We start from the raw sequence: 24,661 nt of genomic DNA on the forward strand, positions 1-24,661 counted from the left end.
AAATAAATGACTTGCTTTGCTGTGCTCTTGGAGCCAAACGTCCCAAGTAACTCAATGATATGTTGCTAAGACCTTTTCTTCTTTTGGCTGTGTTAACTGTGCATTTACCAAATTTGGGTAGAACAACTTTTTCTCTGTAAATGAAGCTCTATTTGTCAGGTGTTTGGAGGTTTTTTGCAGGGGGAGGTTAAGGGCAGGCCTTGGTTGATAATTTTTTTCTCATAGAAAAGAAAGGTCTTCTGAAGATTTGGAAGGAATGGGGTTGGGGGTGGGGAAATTTTTACCTCAGCCAAAATAGTCAGTATGTCATGGTTTGGAATATGCATTAGAGTGGGAGACTACAGGTGGTGGCCCTGAGATCTGAAGCTTCTTTTCCACATAGTACTGCAGTGCATTCACTGCTACTGTTTCCTTCTTTTGAATGTCAGCTTCTTACCGGTTAAATTCCCTTAGAAGTGTGCACAGGTTCATAACAAACATTTTCCTTTGTACAGACTGTTTTTTTCAGACTGTTTTCCCCCAAAAACAGTGCTAGGGAAGAGCCTATAATCAGGCCTAATAGCCCTTAACAAGTTAGTGACTCCTTGAGTCCTACCCTTTAGTGATATCTGAGGAGTGATGCGGTCCTGAAGCATTTGCCTGTTTTCACTGCAACAAAGCTAATCAAAACCACAAAGTGAGATGGCCTCTGTCTCTGCCCTGAAGCACTCCCGGGTGCTTCCTTGAGAAAGCAATTTGCTTTGGAGTTATTAAAACAGCACATGCTGTAAAAAAAAAAATAAAGCAACTTCCCAGGCACAGGTGTGGAGCTGCTGAGTATTAATGCCAATTGTGCAGTTCAAAATCACAGCTTTGTTCTTGAGGTTGTAATAGTGTTAAAAAATTCAGCCTTGATCCTGATGAGAGCTCAGGTCCCTGAGCTTGTGTGGAATCAGGGTCAAGGTTTTTAATTTGTTCGTTCTTCAGAGATGCTGAGCACCTTCTGTGGCAGCTGAAATTAGTCCGAGCTGTGTGCACTCAGCATTTTGGAAGGAAAACAGCGTGTGCATGTGTTGTGAGCTGTGATGTACAGAAGCCAGGATCTCTAGGGGTTTGCAGTATCTAATAAGATGCCCCCTATAGTTGTTTCTTAATTAAGCCCCAGACACCTTACATGGCTTCTCTTGAACTTCAGGACTCTGCTTTTCTCAAGCATATTTGAGGCTTCTAGCCTGGCAACTCCTTGGAGCTTTCTATTAAGTTATTAAGGGGAGGAAAACCAGTCAGTTGCCTCAAGCTGAGGAGGAAATGCTAGACTTGAAGGATTATCTCAGTGCAATGAATTTTAAAGACTTTTTGCTATATATGTGTGGAAAGCTATCAAAATGCTAATGGTTTTGCTGTCTTTTTTAACCCTTTCAACATATGGAGCTGATGGGGGAGAAGTGCGATTGATGCTATTCAACTGTAACACGACAGTTTAGTCAGAAATTAGGTTTCAAGTAGCTTTTCATCTCTTAGCCACTTCTCCCAGTGATAAGGAAGACTGATGCACCCATGATTTGGACAGACCAATTCTGTATGCACAGTTGAGCCCATCTGCAGGCGTGGTGTAGGCCAGGTAGTCCCTGCAAGCAGCATCCTACAGGAAAGGCTAGCACAGGGCTGAAGAGCTCCCTTTGGTGCCCTCCCCCTCCTCTGTAAAAAAAAGTGAAGTTGGAACCAGGGTGCTGTGGTTGGATGATTCCTGCAGCCCCTTTTTGGAGTGATTCATATAGCAGCGTGGAGTCTGGGTGCTTCCCCACCCGCTCTGTGGGGCGTGCACCCTGCCTGCAGTGTGAAGGTGCCTTTGCTGTGAGGGGAGGTCTGTGTGGCTGCCAGAGCATGTGGGGATGTCTGTCCCTGCCGGAGCAATTCATCCAGCCATGTACATACCTGAGGGCCCTGGGCCTGGCTGGAGCATCCTCCCTGCACAGGTTGAGCACAAGTGTCCTACAGTAGCACAGTTTTTCACCAAGGAGACTCTGGCTTCCTGGATGCCTTGCCTCACCATCCCAAGCAAGGGAAGGCATGGGCTCTGGGTGGACACACAGGTCAGAGCACTGGGAATGTTTTCTCCATGGCTGCTGTGAGCTGGGCAGCAAGGCTTGTAAAAATGCTGAGCAGGTTCTGTGTTTGCAGTAGCTCTGCGCTGCTGTGGCTGCTCTGCTGCTGCTGCCCAGAGTGGCTGGGCTGGTTAAGTCTGTGCAGGAGGCAACCAGGCATATTCCTCGGAGGATACTGTCTGTATCTGTGAGGAACTGCTGTTGCATTTATTTAGGTTTCTGGCTGAGGTTTTTGACGTGTTAGGAATATCTCATTCAACCCTACAGAGATTCTGTTAATGTTCTGCTTTGGAACCAGGTAAATACTTGGCTAGCCAATGATATAAATAACTGAAATTCTGTATTATTAGACCCGTGAGGCTCAGTCATTCCTTTAGCTGTCTCTGAAATATGTTAGAGTAATGGGTCTGTCTGTGCTTATCTTTTTAATCAGGAGAAGCCAGGCAATTTTAGCCCTCAGGAGAGCCCAAATCTCTGAGCTGCAGGGTTATCTTGGCCATTAAGCTTATGGCTTTCAGGTTTCAGTGAACCTGTAATGTTATTTATTTATAATTCTTAAGGTATATTTACTGTTAAATATGAGCTGCCATCTTATTTCATATCTTCACAGCGTCAGTCCTTTCCATTTTGCAGCTGAAGTGTACGGTTGACCACAGGTATCACCTGGGGGCAGGAGCAAGGGCAGGCAGTATGGAAAGGATTGCTGCGTGGATTTGTTTGGGGCTTGGACTAAGGAGACACTGGATGGAGCAAGCTGAAGAGACTGGGATAGCAGTGAGACTCTGTGGAACAGGCTTTTCCTTTCTCATTTGACATGAGTGTGTTGAGGTGTTGTATAGATGCTGGGGAAGTCAGCTTTACAGAAAACTTTTAACTTGAATTGTTCTAAATAATATGAAGATAGGGCTGGTGCATAGTGCACCAAGCATTGTGTTGACCGTGGTTTCCTGTTTGGCTTTCAGCAAATTTATTACTTTGAGTCAGTGTGTGTGTGTGAGAAGAAACAGCTATTCGCCCCATCCCCTTTTATTTTTTCCCATCATGGACAGTTACAATTCATTTACTGATCTCATGTATATTTAAAGGCTGTTTTCAGTGGACTCTTCTCTCTATAATTCTTACATTTTCTCAATGGGTGGCTTTAGGAATTGCAAACAATATTTTTTTAATGAGAAATTATTCCCCCTGAAATTTTTGTGATCACTAGGAAAAAAAAATCTCTACTTTTTCTAATTCTTGTTTCTCATAAAAAATGCTTTTTGCTTAATCTTGAAAATTTAAGGTTGCATGAATAAACAGGTGGCTCTTAATGTGTCCATAGCTGTTTTGCAGACATGAATTTTAAACTGTGCAACTCTGTTGCATTTTCCATTTGGGTTTTTGTGTGTCCAAAGAGAAGGGAGCTTGAGCTGTGTTCTTCCACTACAATCCCTCCTTCCATGCTAGAAGATGGTGGTGTTGGCAGTGGGAAAAGTAGGATTTACAGTGGAGTGCAAGTACGTGACATGTCAACGTCACTTCTCTGATTAAGTATGCAGGTAATCTCTGCAGATTAAATGCTAAGCACAAATGCAAAACAAAATCTTCTACTATGTCTGAAGAAACATGACATGCAGAGCCAGGCTTTTGGATGAGCCTGTGAAGCCGGTTGCTGGGCTGGCCAAAAGGGTAGTGGGTTATGCAGGTGTGATCTGTAAAGGTATTTATTGGAAGGGAATGGCTCACCCTTTTTGATAGGTGGCTTCTGCCTTTTTTTTTTTTTTACATGCCTGCATAATTTTAAAACTAATTCTCTTTTCTTTTGACTGCATGAGGAAAGAAGGGGTGCAGAAGTGTTGGTTAACAGCAACCACAGTCTAAATTTTGCAAGTTGTCATCTTGCAGAAATTGGTTCTGCATGTACTAGTCTATGTTTCTGAGATGAGAAGAGTTGTAGGAGATGCAGCCATGACAGTAAATAGGCAGAGTTCCCTATTTGCTCATACTGGACATATCTGTGCTCTCCCATCAGAGAAATTGAGGTTTAAAACATTGGAGCTTTTGTGCTCTAAAAGATTTCCATCTTCAGTGTAGCAGTAATTATTTCCACCAAGAATCTTTGTGTTTCCAGATTCCCAAGACTGAAGATACCTTATCCCAGGACATGTAGCAGCATGATGGGTAGAACACCTTCTGGGAAAGAGAAAGTTCTCAGTTCAAACACTGGCTTGAACTTTAGGCAAAAAGCCTATATGAACCAGTCTGCAGTATTCCAGAAGCCAGGCACGCAGTCAAATTACTTGTTGGATGAGCTGTGGTTGTTGTCCATGTGTGTGGTCTTAGCCCATGGCAAATGAAAGGTAATGCAATTTAAGTAAGCTCTATCACTGCTAAATTAAATTACCTCACATCACCTGCAGGGGATGAGCATGCACATGGAGAGCTACCAAGAGCTGATGCTCATCCTGCTCTTAGTGCAGTACACCACAGCTTTATTGGGACCTCCACTTGAGAGTCCCAGCAGGCAAGCAATAGGTAATAGCCAGTTGTAAGGAGAAGGGAATAGAGTTGTGCCTCCATTTAGAGAATGTAGTCCCTAAAAATCGTCACGTTTTTAGTTTGGGAAGTTCAGGTGGCTGAATTTGAGGTTGATGGAAATAGAGGTTTTCCGTAATTACTGTACCTACTAAAAAAAAAAAAAAAAAGCCATTTCCAGCAGATGTTGGCTCACTTGCTAGTAGGGAGGTCCTTTTGCTTGTAACAGGCAGTGGTGCCAAACACATTTTTGTTCTCTTGGGAATGTGTTTTTTGAAAGATTCCTTTCATCTGCAGTGAATTCTTGTGCTTTAAACACAGGAAACATTATTGGGTTTTTTCTCCAAATATCTGTGAGAACTTCTTTTTAAATAAATTGAAATTGTTCCATTTGATAGCAGACCAAGAAGCAGTCTGTCCTCACTTTCGGTTGCTTTGTCTCTGGGATCAGTGTTCCTTGTCTAGGAATACCAGGAGGTACTGAATGATCTGACCCTGCCATGGATGATGCAGCAAGCTTGGCAGCCTGGAGATGTGTCCGATTTGACTGCCCTAATGGGATTTGAAAGGGAATTGGTGTAAAGTGATGTTAGAAAGGACATAGGAATCCACTTTGGCTCCCTGGCCTTTATGCTAGGAAGAGCCAACTTCAGCAAAAGCCTCTGTAGCCAGTCTGTGTCAGCTCAGCCTCAGGAGACAAGAATTGCTGGCAATGCCTTTGCTCTGCTGGGCAGTGGGAAGGCCTCACCTTGGTCTGACCTGATCTCCTGGGGCTCATAGTGTGAGGGTGGCAAGGTGGGCCATGCCAGCTTCAGAACCTCTAAGAGGAGAGGGGAACAAGGGCTTGCTGAAAGGAGATGCTGAGTCTCTTGTCCCCAAACACTTGTCCTGGCAGTGGCTGTGATGATGGTGCTAGGCAGTGCTCTCTGCAGTCCCAGTGGCTCTCATCTCGATGGTTTGGTACTGATGGGGTGATGCTGGCAGCACCACTGCACCCTGATCATGGAGTCAGGGTCACAGGTGCTTCTGTGTCCTTGTCACCTGGTTGTTCATCCTGTTTTCTCCCAAGCCAGGGCTGAAATCTCCTGTTACTGCCTGATAAAAGCTTTTGGGCTGAAAATTTCCCATTCATATAATCTCTCAGAAATGATCCGAGTGTGACAAACTCTCTTTCCAGCACCAGTTTCTCTTTTGCTGTGATTTCCTGGAAACCAGGGTTGGAAAGTGTCTCTTAAACATACATGAAGTTTAACATCTGTTGTTGGTGACACAGATCACTGCACATAGAAGAATGAATGTGCAAGTTCATGCAGAGCCCGCTTTCACTGCACAATGAAGATGTGGTTAAATGGGAATTAGGATTAATACTGGATTTAAGATCCTCGTAGTTGGCTGGTAACAGCCTAATCTCCTCAAAGGCTGCAGGCAGCCTGGCAGCCTTTAGCTCAAGGCCAACATTGTTTGCAAAACCTGAAAGAAATTGAATTTTGATTCTTAGAGCACTTTAATCGTAGCCTTTCAAGATAGGGATGGGAAGAGCATACGCTATCTCAAATGCAGCCTTTTAATTTCCTTCTTGTATGACAGTCACCTAGGCTTCTAGGTCTGATGGGCGTTTGACAGCAATATTTTTCATTTCCTTTTGTAAAAGCTTAGGGATTCTGATTGATTTTGGAAATGTATAAATTGCATTCTGGAAGTTGATGTACCGAACTCTCTGTATAGGCAGAGTGAGATAAATCCAAGTAGGCCAGCAAACACTCCCCAGTTTAAAGTGTTGGGAGTGCTAAATATCTTTCAGGTAAGGAGGCTCAGGAGGCCATAGAACTGTGCAGCTCCTGGGTGGGGTGGTCAGTTCAGTCCAGCCTGGTTTGGTTTTTTTGCTGTGGTAAAGATGACTGGTGAGAAATTCACTGCTGAGTCTGTGCAGGTCCTAAAATGAATCACTGCATTTGACATTAAGGCCCACGTTAGAAAACAACATGTTTTACCACAAAGCATTGATGTTTCTCCTGTTTATTGTGGCTGCAATTTTTCTGTGTGCCTAGTCAGTCTATTCTGGAAGCCAGACATTCTGTTATCTAAATAAATTCTTTCTGCAGCTGAATCTTAAGGTAGACTTTATGTAGGCTTAGTCCTGCATAGTCAAACAAGACAGAGGTGTAAAGTTTGCCTGTACAGAGACTTCTGATTCCTTGTTTTCAGTTTTCTCTTTGATAGCCATTTTGACTGGTTCTGCCCAGCCACTGAGAGCTGTCCTTTGCAAAATGCTTTTCTATCTGTATCACTGCTAGTGACAGCCTGGCGAAGTGTGTCTGCTTTTCCTTTGTTTTAAATCAACAGCCCACCCTGTGGATGGGTCTCCTTTAGGGGGGGTATCAAAGGTCTCAACAGTATGATCCTGGATGCCACTGTCAGTCAAAGTGGCTCTGAGCCACTGGGGATGGAAGGAGCAGAGGCACATTGACTAGATTTGAGTGGAAAGCTTGTGAAATACTGCTGATACAATTCAATATCCATGTTGCTAAAAGGAGTTACTTTTTTGCAGAGGTGGTGATGAAGTGCCTTTGACTAGACCTGAATCCACTCTTAGGAATTTGTTTTCTCTCAAGCCTAGTTATTCAAACTCCACCTAAATAGATTTCTTTGGATTGTTTCTCTTTCCTTCTGTGTTGGTCCTCCTTGCTTAGGCTGGCCTTCTTCTCTCTGTTGCCTTGTGTAGAACCTGTTATCAAATAATCCTATTAATCTTTTTAGATAATCTCTGAAACACCTTCAAGCAGGACATTTTTTCGGAGGTATGAAGTTTCCTTGCATACCTTAAGTCTCCTGGCTCTCAGCATGTGAAATTGAGAAATGATCATCCTTTCCAAGGCTCAGGGCCCACATGATGACGTGATTAAAATTTGAAAGACAGTGACCTTATTTAATATATTAATGCATATCTCTGCCCCCATTGTTGTCTGAGTAAAGGGGAGCATCTCAAACATTAGGCCAGCTGGAATTCAGGTCTCTACTGGGGCTCTCAAGTCCCTTAAAGCACAAGCTGTTTGAGGTCATGTTGATGGGAAAATTTCTGTTCTGTTTCATAAAAGCCATAAGCCAGGCAAGTCTTTGGTCTTTCAGCTCTATTCCCGTTACTTTTCAACAGAGATTAGTGGTAAGAAACAGTGGATAGACAGGGAACCTGGGCAAGTCTGGCATCCAGCAGCAAAGGTTAGTAGAGATACAAGAACTGTACCAGCACAAGAAGGTTTATTTTGGTTGGTGAAAAGCATCCAGGTTTCGCTGACTCTAAGAGAACTTATCCCTCTGCAGAAGTCAAACAGCTTGGTTTAAAGCATGCAATAATTCATGGAAGTGCCTTGTGAGCATCTTAAAACTGTTGTTTTGTTCAGTATTATGACTGGTTGGAAGGTTTGGTCTGTGGTTTTTCTGGTGTGTGGTGGGAGGTGGCAAAGACTGCTCAGAACAGCAGTGTGTAATGAGACAGTGCCATGCTGGGCGAGGCATGTGGGGGTGAAGCTCAGGGATTTTTAAGCCTGTTAAAATTCAGGAGAACATGCATTAATGCTATTGCTTGCTGTTGTAGCCTCTAGCAAGCAGATAGGGAGCTATTAAACTCCTCTGAATAGAAATAGGGGTGAGGAGGAATATCTGATAACTCCAGCTTGTATCAGTTGTACAAATTACTCAGAGAAGAGCAAGCACAGGGATAGTGTTTACAAAAAGAAACAAATAACAACCAAACCAAACAAAAAAATTCAAGCCAACAGGAACAACAAAACCCTCTTGACATGTGTTAGGATCTGCCTACCAAGAGGATGCAGGTTTTCATGCTGGCTGAACAGTGCAAGAGGGAGAAAAGTGGCATGCTGACCTGTAGTTGCATCCTGGCATGTAGGTTAAGCACTGTTTGAAGTCAAGGAATTATAAAATTATATTATATTATGAAGTAAAGGAATTATAAAAAAGCAGTTGTGCTGGTAGAGATGAATGGGTGTGAAAAAAACTTGTGTCTTGCTCATGGTAGCTTAGGGAGCCCAGTGACAGAAATGCACCTTATGACTGCACAGTGGCAATTTCTTACTATTCCTTCAATGAGTCCACTCTGTGCTCAGCACTGCGACTGACAGAGGCCCTTTACCAGCACTGAAGCCGCACCTCAAAGCTAACTCTGCTCAGCACAGGTCTCACTGATGATGCTGTGCTTTTCAAAGCATTTGCAGCCTTGCCTGAGGAAGGCCAGCCAACATCACCACGGCTAGTAGCGCTCCACCACTTTTTCTTTCAAATTCTCCAACTGTGGCCAGGAATGCACAGCCCCTGCACTCTGCTGTGGCCTGGCCAGCCTGGTGTTTTGTTGCAGATGAATGTGGTGGGATGATCTGTAAACACTGCTGTGTGTTCTGATGGTGAATGTTTGCAAGCTGCTTGCACAGTGTTACTCATTCATCCCCCCACCCCCAGCCCCTCCAAGATCAGCTTCTGCTTTATCACTCCTGATAAGCTGGTGTGTGATCTGAGGCAGAGCCATCAGCCAGAACCGAAGGCAGGCAGGAGTCCCAAGTGCATAGTTTGGGGGCAGCTCGGTTTCTTTTCTGATAAGCCTGTGCCTCTTGCGGCAGTACAGTGCACACTCCTTTTTAAAGTGTAATCATAATCCTCTTTGCAGCCGGCGCTGCTATCCCCACAGGAAGCATTAGCAATATCACAAAGTGCGGAGACTTCATTGTTTTCCCCTAATCTGCAAAGGGAACTGAGACAAGACAGAGGAAACTTTAACCTATTCCGTGCCTCAGTGGCAAATAATTAGTTTCTTACTGAGTGGGAAAACGGGGGAAGCCTCTTAGTTAAGATAAAGTAAGCACAAGGCTCACAGGCTTATCTTGCTCTGTGGAATTCGGGAAAGGACATGTCCTTGAATTCGCCTGTCTGGCGTGCCCAGATTTTGTGTTTGGGAGAAATGAGTCTATTAGAGCTGCCCTAAGTGATTGCTGGGTATGAGACACCTCTTGCCAGGAAATGCAGTAGCCATGCTTTTGTTTAAGGACCTGAACAAAAGGCTCTGGATGCTTAATAATGTGCAAATTTGGGTGGGTGGGATATGGAGAAGGTTAATAGGGCAGGCTAACAGAGGAGGAGCTGAGTTTGAGAGAGGAGGGGAGGAACACCGAGGACATGGCAGCAGACAGAAAGAAGAAAAACAGGAAAAGCAGCCCCTTTCTGCCATGTTAAAGTTAACTTAGTCCCCACTGACATTTCTGGGTAAGTGCAAGCTGTGTCTCATAAAATAATGATATTTTCAGCCATGGCTGTGTGAGAGGTCACAGTGCAGCTCTGAGGGCTGTCGGTGTGCAAGTCTGAGTGCTGTGTAAGTGCTGTCCAGACACTGATCCATCACAAGGTGTGACTGGCTGTGGGAGTGCTTTTGTGAGTGGGAATTCACTTTGGGTCAATGCTTTACCTTTGCAGAACTCATCTTAGCAAGCTGCCTGTCGTGAAAATTTTCTTGTCATGCTTGAGTCTGAGGCTGGGCTGTGCTTTTCCTGAAAAGGAAAAGCTGAAGCGGGAGGAGTTGCCCTGGCCTGGCATGGGGGGCACAAATCTGGAATGGGGAATGGTCTGCCTGCACATGTGCTGTGTCTGTGAAAGTCCTTTAATCCAAAATATGACAAGAGCAACGGAACAAAAGAAAATGCTCTCAAAAATAACATGAGATAAGGATCTGGGTAATTTGCTTTTTATTTTGCTCAAGAGTCCCTGGAGACTTCTTCTTTTAAGGGAAGAAATGTAGCTTTCAAGGTCGAGTTGTTTTGTTTTTTTTTTTTAATATGCTCTGCCCTCCCCCCTTTTTCTTCAGACTTCAAAGGCAGTCAGCTGAGAGCTTCTTAGGAATGTTACATCTGTTCAGAGTAAACGTGGATTGGTGGGAAGGCACTTTTTCTTCCTCCAAAGTGTCTGAAATTTGTACGCAAATTTTCTTGAGACTGTGGTAAACAAAACACGTCAGTGGGGTCGGGGCTGAGTGACGCACAGCAATGAAGGGTGGAAAGCCAGCAAGTGAGAGCAGTGTTCTGCAGAGGCATTTAATTTAAACACAAGTGGGGCTTTTTTCTTGATGCCTTAATAGAAAACAGTTCAATGTCTGTTCCTTTTAATAAAATTGCTTCAGAAATTGAAACTGAACAAATGGGCTGAAATGTGAAATAATGCTTGGCCACTCCTCCTCAAACTTCTAGCTCGTGCTAGCTGTGTACCTGCTGGCATACCTGGCTTGCCCTTTTGTTTTCAGTCTTAATCTATGTGTATCAAAGAGTGAAATCAGAATTTTGCTCTCTGGCTCTAGCAATTACCTACTGGTCCTTTACCAGCAGATCCAAGACCTATTGGCAGTAGAGGGGCTTTGAATCAGGCACTTGACATGAGACAGAAAATGTCACTGTAAGCTTGGAGGATACAGCAGGTGGGCTTAGGAATTGGACTTAGTTTAACACCGCTTTGCCTGTAATGGATGGGAATTTATTGCTGATTTTGATGAAAGCTGATGTGTGGCGTTGCTGAGAATGTTTGGAAATCCTCTCCACAGTAGGACTTACCGACATGATCAGGTCCCAGACAGCCTTGTGCATAACTGCCTCTTCACATCACAAAAGTGTAACTGAACTGTAAATGGTTTTCACACCAATTATTTCCCTCTTGTTTTTGAATAGAACCGGGAGGGGGGTTGTTTATCCCATTTCCCTGGTGCAGCTGACACTCAGATCAGCAAGCTTGTGCTGAAGCTGTTGTTTCCTCTGCATGTTTCCCATAAGGAGGCCAAGGAGTGTGAGATTTGTGATTCAGTGTGTGGTTTTGTCACATGCCTACCTAGGCTGAAGAAGATAGAAATCTTGGTGCTATGTCACTTCAGGTTGGGTAAGTATATTTTGTTTGTTGCTTTTGTGGGATTTTCTTTTAAACTAGGCTTCTTAAATGAAGAGCAGCAATATTTAAGCTTCTGTGTAAATAAGCAGAGAACCCTGGCTTCATCTTTACTAATCTGTTTAACCTTCATCAGCCCAAATATTTACTCTAGGCATTGAATATCCAGGCAGTGTAATTCTGATGCTAAAATTCATGCCCTGAGAATGCTGTAGATTGACTAATCCTGCAGAATTCCCGAAATCCCTGTCTGTATAAATAAACTTCCTATATGAAGGATTATTACTAAATGCCATGAATTCAGATCAGCAAAGCAGAAGTACAGCAGTTGGCCCATTTCTTCTGCTGCTTACTAATGCATTTTTATAAGGTTATTCATCTTAGTCTAAATAGATGTGTAAAGAAAACTGCAAATACTGAAGCACGATGCTGTCATATACTGCATGAAGAAATTTAACCCTCTGCCTTTTATCAGTTTTCAAATCACCATCAGCTTGATTTACCCAGACTTGAAATTGTCCTTTTGAGTACGGCATTTCTGGTGAATCTGTGTTTTGTAGGTCTTTGACCTCTTCCTGCAACTGGGCAATGTAAAGAGTTCATTAAACAGTATCAGAAACACAAAATTTTTAGTTCAGTTGCTGAAGCTGTCCCCACCCCTCCACAGGCACATTCCCCCAGCTGCAGAGCAGAGCCTACAGCATCTGGATTTATCAGCAAGAAAGCTGACATCTCAAGACTGGTGTGCCGTGTCCATTGCAGGCAATACTTATAAGACCCCTGTGCAAACTTGTTGGTACAGGCATGGTGTAAGCAACCTTCTGAGCAGCTAGACTTCTGTCCTGTTACTGCATTAATTACCTGTCCTTGTGAGAGCAAAGGGCAGACTTATTTGGGGTCCTTATCTTGGAGAAGTTCTGTTAGTATCCCATCGTGTTGCCCTGTCTGTTACTGGACAGTGTTCCAGGGATGGGAAAGCTGTAAAAACCCAGCAGACAGGAGTTAATTTGGCTATTTTAAATGGAACAATTAAAAACAATGAGATCAAACTACAGAAGTAAAGTAAAAACTGTTTGTGGAGGACTTCACAACAGCATTGGTCATTAGGTTAATAAGAAGCTAATGCATTCTGTCTGAGAATTTTGAGAGTAGATTTGCAAAAATTAAATAATAGGAGAGCCAGCAGGATGGAATTGTTCCCTATTGGCAGGGAAGGGTCCCAGCCAATTTTACTGTTTTTTGCTTACGAGATTCTGTGTAACAGTTGAAAACTAGAAGGAAGAAATTGCTCAGCTGCTTCAATATCAGGAAGAGGTCTAGCCTGGAACCTGTGCTGGTCATGGCCACTTGATCCTAACAGATAATTCTCTTTGCTGGAAAAGGACCAGTAGGGGAAGAATTGTACCTCACTTTACTTGCCAACAGGCTCCATAGGGAAATTCCTTCTCTGTCCCATGCTGGGTTAGTCAGAATTTAACAGTATATCTGGGTAAGAATCACTGCAGTTAGGCTGCTAATCTCATTTCTGTCCTCAGATAAGATTGTTATCAGAGTAATTGTCTGTTTGCTCCCCCTTCCGAGTCTAATCAGAGTGGATTGTGCCAGTACCTCCTGGGGCAGAGGAACTTGGATGTTGATTGCCCTCAAAAGAAAGAGAAAATCCTCAGTGTATATTTAATGTAAACTTCAGTTTTGTTAGATGTTCGCAGGAAAATCATCTGGAAATAACTTGCTCAGACGTGTCTTGTGCTTTTCACAGCAATATATTTGTTCTGGTTTAAAGTCTAAGTTTAGTCAGGCAAGTTCATGTAGTGCATGCTGTGGTGAGTCTTTCAAAGTACAATGCTGTGTACCAGGAAAACTGATATTTTCTCAAGCCCTGGGACAGAACAAGTTCATGTCTGCAGAGAATGCATACTCTTAGGTACTCCAGCCAGCAAATAAATCTGAACAATTAGTGCTTTTTGCCTTATTTCAAAGCAAATTGCAGGAGTGGGTGGATTTTGCTGATGGGTATAAAGGAGACCCAAAGATATTAACTTTTCTTATATCCTTCAAGTTGAGACTAGAACTTGTCTCTTGATGTGCTTTCCTGAGGAAATATACTGTTTGGTCTCTTTGCAGAAGTAAGCAAACCGCAGGTAATGCAGCACTCCAGTGAGATACAGAAATTATGTGTGTTCTGTTATATGGGTGAGAAAACTGAGACACAGATGTACCACAGGCTGCTATGGGAGTTGCCAAAGCAGAGTTGTGTAGGTAAGGTCTGTGCCAGAGCCAGCATTGCTCGTGAGTGCTCCTGATTTCTGCTCTGGGTTACCATCTCCCAGCTCCAGTCACCAGCACCGTATGAAAAACAAGATGTGGTCCTGCCCTTAGTGGTGCTGCTGCTGTAGAGATGCTGTCTGGCTCAATCAGACTTGTATCCCTGGATAGTTTGAGGAATCTCTAGAGCTTTCGAGTGTGATACCTAAAGCAACCTCAAAGGGCAAGGGCATACTACTGGAGAGAGTGCTCAGAGCAGCTGAACTTGCACAGCTTGTGTGTGAGAACTGCAGAGGCTGTCTGATTCAATCAGGCTTAAAAGATGTTGAATGAAGCAGGTCCTTTCAGGCACATGCAAAAGACATCTTGGGGACCTTGAATTTGGTATGGCCACAGCTGCTTCTAGCCTAATGTGTGCTTGGTGTGCTTAGTGTAGATATTCTCTTAAACTTTTATTGCATAGTTTGCTGCTTCCTGCTCCATTGGACTTCAAATCACTAATAGTAGTGGTAGTTTCTTGGCTATAGTGTCCTTTTTAGCAGGAACTGTAACCACTTTCCATTTGCTGGATGACTTAACTGATGTTGCTCTCTTTTTTACAAAGAGAGAAACAGACTTGCAGAGAGAGAGGAAGAGAAACAGAAAGAGACGGAAAAGCTGTTTTTGTTTGCCTATATTGCACTGAAGGGATGCCAGAGACAGTGTTTAGAAAAGTGCTTCTGAAACTGGAAGTAATACGATGACATCAGGACAACCAGCAAAGAGAGCCTCAGAAATGTAGGATGGTGTGGCCATCCTACTGCCTCCAGAACTCGAGTTTGCATCTCCACACAGAGCTGCAATATCGCCTTACTCGGGCCTAGCTGTGGTGTATTTGATTTGGCCCTGCTGCACATGCCACAGATGTCAGTGTCCAGCAGCAGAGTTTGTGGTCTTGAAGGCCCCTTTGTATGGTTTGTGGCCTCGTGCACAGGAATTCTTTTTTTTTTACCCCTTTTCCATTACATGTGTTGCTTCTTAAGGTTCTTGTTGTGGTTATGTTTTGTTTTTCCACTTGAAGCGTATTTTTGGCACCCCTTGGTCCTTTAATGGGCTCTCATGTTAACAGACACCGCAGCCATTAAATGTGCTTTGTTATCTGGATTTCTTTGTGAACCATTCGTATTCCACGATCTTGTCTCCAGCTGAGGAGAGTGTTGTAATTTACTCAGCTACTTCTGCTGGCATAGCACTTCGGAGCCATCCCTGATTGGATGCATCGCTCCCCGTGCTGCGGAGTGGAGGGTGAAGTTGTACATTAAGGAGCTGTTGGCTGATTTATGAAAAGCACGCTTTTGCAGGCTGGGAGCAGATTCCTCTGGAGGGGCTGGGGAGCTGTAGTTCCTGCCTGCTCCCTTTCTCCAGTGTTAGCCCTGTGCAGTGCCCACAGCGCAGGGTATAACCCCGTGTCTGCTCCCTTACCTCCCTCAGCCCATGGCTCCATCTGCCCTGTTTAATGCTGGCCTCCCATCGGACACCCATGGCACTGCTTATTCAGTCCACAGCAAGGATTTTTTAGAAGCCATAACTCTATATCTCTGTCTAGTAGCCCCTTCGTGCTGAACCTTGGACTGACCCACCAGTTTGCAGAGTGGTGAGTCACAGTCACTCTTTAGCAAAGTTACAAGGCTGATCTTTGAATCCTTGAAGGTACCCATCCCTGTCTAATCTGGGCATTCCCTGGTGAGCGGGCTCTACCTTGAAAATTTATGGAAGTACTTCATTAAACCAAACACTAGCAAAATAAGTGTAGCATGAGCCTATCTCAAGTTATTACTATGGCTTCTGTCAACTACCATAAAAAGCTTTTCTAGACTCTATTAACAAGGGAACACAAGAGATGTCACTGAGCTGTCAGGCCCAGACTGACAGCCTGGCCTTGCCATGCTCAGGAGTACATGACATGACTGAGGAGTTCCTGCATCGGAGTTGATCTGAGGACAAATCTCTCCCTTGACGCCTCCAACTGCTATGCTGCCTTTCAGTAGCAGTTGGAGATGTTGAGATAGTTGAGAATTCACCATAAACTAGTTCTACTCAGCTATAAGAATAGCCATGCATAGTGTGAACAGGGGTAACAAGTCTTGCCAAGCAATAGTTTTAGGAGAGATTACATAGAGAGATTTATTGTTGAGGCCAACAACAAATCCATGTGTGAAGCATCGTATCAAAGAGCAGGAAATAAAAGAATAAGAAGAAATATTTTACTTGTAACCTCTCAGATGTGTTGCAAGGAGATTTGTCTCATTTTTTACGGGTCTTCCATTATCTATGACAATCTTTATTTAGTTGGATTAATCCACAGAGGATCTGTGCAAACTATGGACAAACTTTACATATATATGCACCATTTCAGTTAGGATGGCTCCAGCTTGGAACTTGATAGATGAAATACAGATGATTTCAGCGAGAGCTGAGGAAGGCACTATCCTCCTTCTGAAAGAGAACTTCAGCAGAAATTGTGTAGATGGGCACTTGAGTCCTACAAGACACTTCCATCACAGAAGTTGCTTCTTACCCATAAGGCACAAAGGTCAGGAGAAAGGAAATAAGTTAACTAATTACAGGGAGGCATCAACAGCACATGGGAAAACAGAGAAAAGAAAACGGTTCAGGTGATCTGAGGAGTCAGGATTCATTTGAAGTGAAGCCAAATGTAAACTTTCTGGTTACAATGTGTTGTGGTCTTTCCAGGGCAGAGTTTCTAGCCTTGCTTCCTATTAAGCACATCATGTGAATATTTAAGGCTGGCTTGTGCCTTTGGGTGTTTCTCAAAAGACAGATGCTAAAGAACTCCCCTTCCTTCTGTTGAATACTAGAAAGGGGCCCAGTTTATCTTGTTTTTCCAGATTTATTTCTCTTCCATTGCTTGCAGTGGTTTAGGTCTGTTAGTAGTATCACACCAGTGGTGAATCACAGCATTGGAAATATTTTAAGTCCCACAGTTCACAGTTTGTTCCTAGTGAATGTCCTGTCCACTTGAGCTCTGTTCCAAGAGAATTGTGGCAGAGAAAGTTTAGATGGAGGCCCATCTTCCCATCGTATCCTTTTGCAGATGGGATCATGATTGCTGCCATTACAGTTAGTACTGAGGTCTCCATAGGTTAAACAGCATATCCAGAAGTTTCAAATGAAGCTCTGGCTTCCCAGTGGTAGGAGTGCCAGTAAAATGTGGCTGTGGGTCCTTGGACACAACATCTAGGAGAATTCTTCAGTAGTAGGGAGGAAGGGAGAGCACTGATGCTCTGCCAGACTTCTGAATTAGAAATGCTGGACTAGAAGTTCCCTGAGAACCTTTCGGCAAGGGTCCTGATTCCTCCAGTAATTTTTGTGCTCTGTCTTCAGCTCTTGCTGCCTTTGAGATTTGTACCTGAACAAAGACTTTGGTCATCCCATTCAGTAATAAAAATTGGCAGCTAAGTTCCTGATGGCTTTTTGCTTCATATTTGCTGCTGCTTCCCATCATCAACAGCAGTAAAGTGGCATGGGGTGAAAATCAGTACTAATTTGGGAGTTAGATTGCCTGTGTAATAAGCTTCTCTGTTATTCTTTGGCAGGAGCAACAGCTAATATAAATTTTTTGCTGTCACTTCTGCATGGGCCATGTACCAGCATCAAAGTTAATCTCTCAAAATTATGTTCCATTATAAATCTCTCTTCACAGATGAAGTGGGTGCAATTAGGCAGAGAGGTCCAGAACCATTACCAAAGAAAAAAAGTCTGAAGGACAAAAGCAGTCTGCCTGTGCACCACAAAATTGTGTTACATCTTGCCAGCGATGTCCAGAAAACAGAAGCTTCTTGGCCACAGTGTTCTTGGGGCTTGTTTGGCAGAGAAGATATGGTCTGTGTTGACCAGAACTGAGTTCCACCTTTGTAAGTACAAGGTGTAGGATCTTGAAAGGAATTTGAAGCAATTTGTGTCAGTTGTCCCTTATTTCTTTTCTTTCAATAACACACAGAATGTTTAATGTCACTGTTCCTGCCTGAGCTCTGGGAAATCAGAAAAGATCATCAAGACCTTAGTAATAGGCTGAAAAAATCCCCAGCATATTTAATTAGCAATTATTCTTTTGATGTTTTTGAGGCTTGTTTTTTTGTCAGGTTACTCTTGGGTAACCCTCTGTATACAGAACAACTTCCCTGCTTTCATGAATGTCAAAGACCCTCAAGGATTAAATGTACCAGTGTGGTTAAATTACTTTCATTTTTAAGTTTCATTTAAGTTTAAATTCTTTTTGGCTAGGGAAAATGAAAATACCCCTCTGCTGTAACATTCTGACAACTCTGGGCAGGGCTGTAAAATGATTGACTTCTTACACTCAATTTAGAACCCCAGCTTAAAACTGATGTCTGCTTAATGCTTCTTCTTGCCCCTTTTTATAAGGGGATGATGACAAGTGACTTAGTTCCTGGGGGTGAGGTTTGGTTTTTCATTTTCAGGAGGGTTTTTTTGTTTGTTTGTTTCTTTGTTTGGGTTTTTTTGAGTAGCTTTTTTGTGCTTTTGTTTGTTTGTTTTGTTTTTCCTTTCTGGAATAAACCTTAATTATATTAAATTAAGGTGCATTTCTACTCTTAGGGAACCCAAGCTGTCTTTTCATTCTTGATGTTTTCTTCGGACTGCTGAGCAAATGCTATCGAGTTTACATTGAAAATGACACTGGCTATGCAGAAAACTGAGAAGTTTATTCCAATGTACAGTAGGGAAAGTGCCCTATTAAAAGTCCCATATGTGTGTGGCTGCATATATTATCTACCTGTTTCTAAGCATAAAGCTTTAGAGACATTGCAGATCCACTCTAAAGTCATTCAACTTCACTCAGACTTTTTCAATCAAAGACAATGGTAATATTTTGCTTTACATTCTGTTCACTGCAAATATTCTGAAAGGTTTTGCTTTCAGCAGTATTTAGTACTTCAGTTTGAATTTGTTAGAATTAATTTCAGAAAAACTGCAAAAAGTGTGTCTCTGCTTACATGACAGTCAAACATGAGTTACAATACTAGGACAAGGATGAGGTAGACATGAGAAGCTGCATCCAGTTTTTATCATAAAAAGCTCAAAACAGTAATCTGGTTTCCCAGAGAAAGCACCTTTATTTTATTCATATCTGGCCTGTTGAGCAAAGGTTGGAAATAAATCTATAAATGAGAACAGCTTGCACATGAAGTACTTACTATTCTGCACATCAGTCATTCGTCACCCTGTTAAATTCAAGTGTACTAAAGGTCTACTTGGCATGCCCTTGGCTCTGTTCTATGCTCTTCCATGGCAAGAGGATATGTGTGTCCTCTTCTAACTCACATAACCTTCAGTGGGCTCGAGTCTCCTTCAGGCTGCTGTGTTCTCTGAACTGGGCAAGCAATCATCGCTGATCCTTCTTGAGAACCCAGTGCCTGCTCACTCCAAAGAAGCCTCCTTGACTCCTCTTGCTGTGTTTTGCCAAGTACTGTGGGCAGCTTGCAGTGTGTGATTGCAGCCTGCATGTGTTGTTCTTCTCCATTTTCCCTATGAGTTTTCTCAAAATGTTTTCTCCAAGCATATTATAATGTCTAAGGAAGGGGTCAAAGTTCTTTATATATTAGAGTAAAATTGGGTTGAAGTTCTTTTTATATTAGAGTAAAACAGGGCTGAGGTCACCACACAGTTCTTAGTGTTGTCAATTATGACTTACTGCATTTTTTGTCAGCTACATGTGAGAAAAGTGTAGGGAAACTAACTGAGGTTTTTGTAGTTGATAGAATTTCCAACTGAACCAAAGAGTAAAAAGCCCACTAACAATGCACTGACGTCAGGCTGCCTTGATGTGACTGAGAGAGTTTTTGTCTGCGAAGACAAATGCTGGAATAAATCACTAGATGGGTTTTAACAACTGTGGTGGTTTTGGCCTGGTTTCTGAACCTGGAGATAGACAAAGAATTGTAACACAGCATCTCATTTTCAGGCTGTTTTGACCAACCCACAACAGGGTCCTGTATGTGCTAGAGTCTATCAAGACACAAGTCTTGACAAGCTCCAAAACAATTAATTACAGTTGATAGCTGATGCTGGAATATGGGCTGCATCAATCACAGGAATGGTTTCCTCCTGCTGCCATACCAGAACAACTTCAGGCTGATGTTTGGGGTGGCAGAGAGAGTCCAGCTGCCTTCCACACCAGACAGCTTGAGTGGTGAATAGCTTTCGTACGCAGAATCCATCGTCTCTCATGAGGGATATGAATGTGAAGTAGCTGACTTCTGAAAACAAACTTTCTGCAGATACTTTTTTCCACCCACAACAAAGGTCTTGTTTGGGAATGCTTTTTGGCTGCAGTCTTTGCAACCCCCCTGGGAAAGGCACTGTGCATTTGACTTGCGCTCACCAAAGGAAAAAGTGAAAGTAACACAGCTGTAGTGATTTACTACGAAGTTTTGAGGCTAATTGCCTCATATGTTTAATTAATAACTGACACATTCTGTCCCTCAAAGAGCTTGGAGAACTTCCATCTGGACCCCTAGTGATTACAGCCTGGAAGCCATCCCTGTAATTAAGGAGCAGGCTATAGGAGGCCTGTTCCCATTATGGGCAATTATTGTGCTTGCTACTTTTCCCCTCCTTTCTTACAAAAGGACTGAGAAAATAGGGCTCAAAGACTAATCTGACATAAAACCCTGACTAAAGAGGTGCTTTGTGCTACCCCATGGTAGAATGATGGGTTATGTTTTGGTGCCAGAACTATTTTTTTCCAACAGGCTGTCAGGGGACAGGTTCTCCAAAGAGCAAAATGTGTCTTACACCAAATTGAAGGACTTCTTGGTCAATATTAACTGCCAGTGCAAGAAGAGGATTTTTGCAAAGAACCAGGCAGCTGAGTATTTCTACTGTTCCTTCTCTGTCTCTCCCTCCCAACTTTAGACTTCCACTAGGTTTGACAGCTGCTCATCTGCAAAGACTCTGGCTAGCTCAGGAGCCCTCGGAGTAGAGGATGCTGTGTCTTTAAGCCTTCCATACAGTGCTGAAATGTTATGACAGAGCATCTCACAGGGGGATGCGGTTTCCATGGCAACCTCACACTGTAAGATAAGCAAACTGGATTATTTTTTTTCCTGAGAGGTTCAAGAGCAAGGAAGGAATGAGGCGATCTGTCAGCAGGCAAGACTTGAAAAGAGGAAACCATGTCCATTAATCCTGTAGCCCTGGCTGCTTTGTGTTTTAATTAGAGAATGTTATTATGGCAGAAAGCATGGGCGCCTCACCCTGTTATGGGTTTTTGAGGACTTTTTTGTTTGTTTCTCTTTTTATATATCCAATTAATAAAAAACAAAAAAAAAAAAAAAAAGGGGGGGGGGCGGGTGGAAGGAGGAGGAAAAGAAGCTTTACTAAGGCATAAAATGAAGGTCTTAAATAAAGAGCCTTAGGATCCCTGTTCCAGAGCTTGTGTCCCAAGCCAGAGATAGGAGGTGGTGGGAATGAATCTGCCATTCTCAAATTGAGAGTATGTCTTAAATTCATTTTTTTCTGTCTTGCCGCTGTGTTTAGCAAAAATGGAAAACCCCCCCCCCACCCTTCCATCCTGCATGTGTAACCATGAGAGTGTGGAGTAAAGCAGGGGAGTTGTTGTCCTCTGCAGTCTGCCCAGAGGCATTATGCATGAGCCTTTATCACAGAGCTATACTGCCTTCCCCTGCCTTGGTTTTGGGGTAGTTGATAACTTTGGGATCACTAGCTACCCTTACACGAGAAATCCTCCACTTCCCAAATGCCACCACTGGTGAGAATGCAGGACACATGCTAAGAGATGTAAGGACAAGGAGGGGCAAGGCTTCAGCCCATTGTGAGAAGGCAAGCTCCCACACAAGCTGCAATGGCATCTTAGCAATCAAAAAATATCTTGGTAGCAGCTAGTGCACCAGCTGGATAGGAAACTGTGCTGGTCTTGTAAATGCGCTGTGCGTAGGAGTTTATTATGGAAAATATTTTGACAACCTTTATTATTTTAAAGCACTTGTATGTGTCACCAGAAAATTAGAGTTAAAGTAAATGTTAACCCAACAGCCGTCTTGTCTGCATAGTTTCCATGTCCATCCTTTATAGAGTACTCCCTGCTCCTTTGCAGGGAATTAAAGCCCACTATAAATCTTCATGTGGAATGAAAAGAAAGTTATTCCAATCCTTTGAGAAAGCAATATACCAAAAGCATTCATTTCTGCTTTCCTATAAGCAGCAGTATCCCAGGCTACTTTTCCTGGTGCTTACGGGGAATTCTTGTAAATGTAGCTCTCCCTCCTCTCCTGTCAATGTCTTCTTCAATGCCCTTGTAGATTCAGCAAAACAGGGTGCAGAATGAAGAGGGCCAAACATGTTGCCTCAGAACCACTGTTCTGGATTTGAGTACCTCCTACCCAAAATAGTTTTCTCCTATGGGTACAGTCCATGTACGTGTAGCAGGAAGAGTTGTTAGCAAAGTTTGAAATCATGGGCCAAACAAATGTTATGTCTTGTGTGGGAATTTAGGGCTAGGGCAGAATGATACTTAGACCCTTGTTGAATGAGCCATCAAATGCTCTAATTGACAATAAGCAGGGTTACAGGCAGCTTAATTTCTTTGGAGACTGCTCTCTCTATTCCTTTCTTCTGGCTGCATGGACAAATTCAACTCTTTGGTGTTGATATCAGCTTTATTTGATGTTTTGAGCTAAGCTGCGCAGAGATGACTTTTTGGTTGTATTAATAAAGAAACTGCTTTTGACAGCTTAGATCAGCTGTAGTTACTGCCAGCCAGCACCAACTGGACATGTGGCAGGCTGGGCTTGTGATCCTGGTGGCTGGGGCAGAGTTGGCCAGAACAGGCTTCTCTGCCCCTCACACCTCCTCTCTGGACCTGCTGTGCCTGCTTGTGCCCTACCAGGAGAGCCCCTCACACATCTGCTGCCTAATGGGGGCTTCTCAATTCACGCCAGTCTGCGGTCTTCATAATTTGCCTTGGACTGAGTGTTGTTGAACCCTTGAACACTGTTGTCCCTTGAGGCACTGCCAGATCTGAATCACTGCCAAACAAAATTCTTCCACCTGCTCCTTGGCTCTAAGCATCTAATCACCCAAGCCCAGCAGAGTTTTGTTTAGAGAACAGAAATAATTGTGGTGCTGCACTGGTTCCCAGCAGAGCTGGCAGTGTCCGTGTCAGCCGGTGAAATGGGGAATGAAGGAGTAGCTGGATGCCTCGTTTGGCATATTTCTCATGGGAATCTTTCTAGGCCTTTCATAGGACTCTCCTGGGTCAAAATGAGTGCCCCTGAGTTTATGGTGGAAGGGAGCAGCTGGAGAGTATTAGGCTCTGCTCCAAGTATGATTTTGAGCAGCCCAGTGCCTCACAGCTAAAGCTAGATGTTTTAACCAATTATTTGCTGACTCATCACTTCTCCTGGTTTCTTTCCCACACCATTTCTAACACCCCACCCCTCTTCCTGGAGATAATGCATTTCTTGTGCATCTGAGTAGTTCATTCTTGGGTAATTCTTCTAGCTAGTGCTGTTTCACACTAATTTCTTTTCCCAGTTTTGCACAGCACCCAGGAGGTACCCAGGAGCTGGTCTTTTGATGATCCAGATGTATCCCTTCCAACTCAGTATTTTCTATGATTCTGTAGTATATAGATTTCTGACCATGATCGAAATACAAAACCTTTTAAATCAACTAATCTCATCCATCCAAAGTTCTTCTTCCCTTACCTGCTTGCCAGTGAAAATTCCTTAAACAAACCCTTTAGGAAAAATGCAGGTCCTTAGGTTCTTAAGCCCTTACCTCCTGCTGGTGGTCCTGAATTGAGTCTGTGTTATCTGCACATGCTAAGGAGCATAGTGCTGTTTTAGAGTCTATCATAGCTGACTTGGGAGGAATTTTGCTTACTACTATTTGCATGCTATCTTAGCCTGGAAGTAATTTAGACTTAAAAACGCAGAATTGTTCTGCTCCTAATAAAGAACTGTCTCCAAGAAGCTCACTAGTGGGGCTGCTGGCAGGTGCTACCCTGGGTACGCAGAGACCAAGCACATGGAGCTTGGTTGCAAGAGTGGGAGTGCAGGGATTTCTGGGCAGCCCCAGAGACCTCTGAGCTCTGTTCAGATGCTCTCCGTACTGTCTGCAGCTTCCCTGGCTCGTAGAAGCACTGCAAAGAGAGAACACACGTAAGATACCGTAATCCTGGAGTAGTAAGGGAGTGCACAGTCTTGAAGCAAAATTTTCTTTCGTATATTTTGTATTTGATTTCAACACATGCCATACTGGTGCATCCTATTTACATTCAGGTCTGTTTTAGACATCCGGCATAATTCAAGAGCACTGTAGCTCTGAATGCATGCAATAAAAATATTTTCATACTCTTTTCTACAAAATAATCCTTGGGTCTGCAGTTTGCCAGTTTGTAGTGGTTTCAAGGCTTTTCCTAGAGTACAGAATTTTTTGAAAAAGGAAAAATGTCTGGGAGCTGTATTTATGTTCTACGAGTCCTAATAATAAAAGAACATTCATTTCTTTTAAACTTCTCCAAGCAATTTCCCCAAAAACTTCCCTGTCCAAAATAGTTTGTTGAAGCATGTGTGAACGTACCTCTGCTCTTTAACAACATACTGATGAAATATTTTGGTGCTAGGACAAGTCAGAACCACAAATTAAATTAGATGAAAAAAACTAGGCTGATATGTTTCATGACATAAATGAAAGATGTTTTGGAAAAAACAGAGGGGCAGTATTCCTTCTGGAAAAGGTCTCAGCATGAAAACATGAACAGCAAATGAGTTTATTATTGAAGACATGTACATCAAAGCTGACTTGACTGAGAAACTTTTTGGCCTAAC

At 43.1% G+C, this 24,661-nt stretch overlaps 1 protein-coding gene across 3 annotated transcripts in view; it reads left to right on the forward strand.

The window, feature by feature from the left end:
• The window catches only part of TSPAN18 (tetraspanin 18), a 119,862-nt gene that overhangs the window by 13,243 nt on the left and 81,958 nt on the right, over positions 1–24,661 (forward strand). The gene's annotated exons all lie outside the window — the stretch shown is intronic.

Source organism: Coloeus monedula (genome assembly GCF_965178545.1).
Source record: "Coloeus monedula genome assembly, chromosome: 6".
In the NCBI taxonomy this organism is placed as follows: domain Eukaryota; kingdom Metazoa; phylum Chordata; class Aves; order Passeriformes; family Corvidae; genus Coloeus; species Coloeus monedula.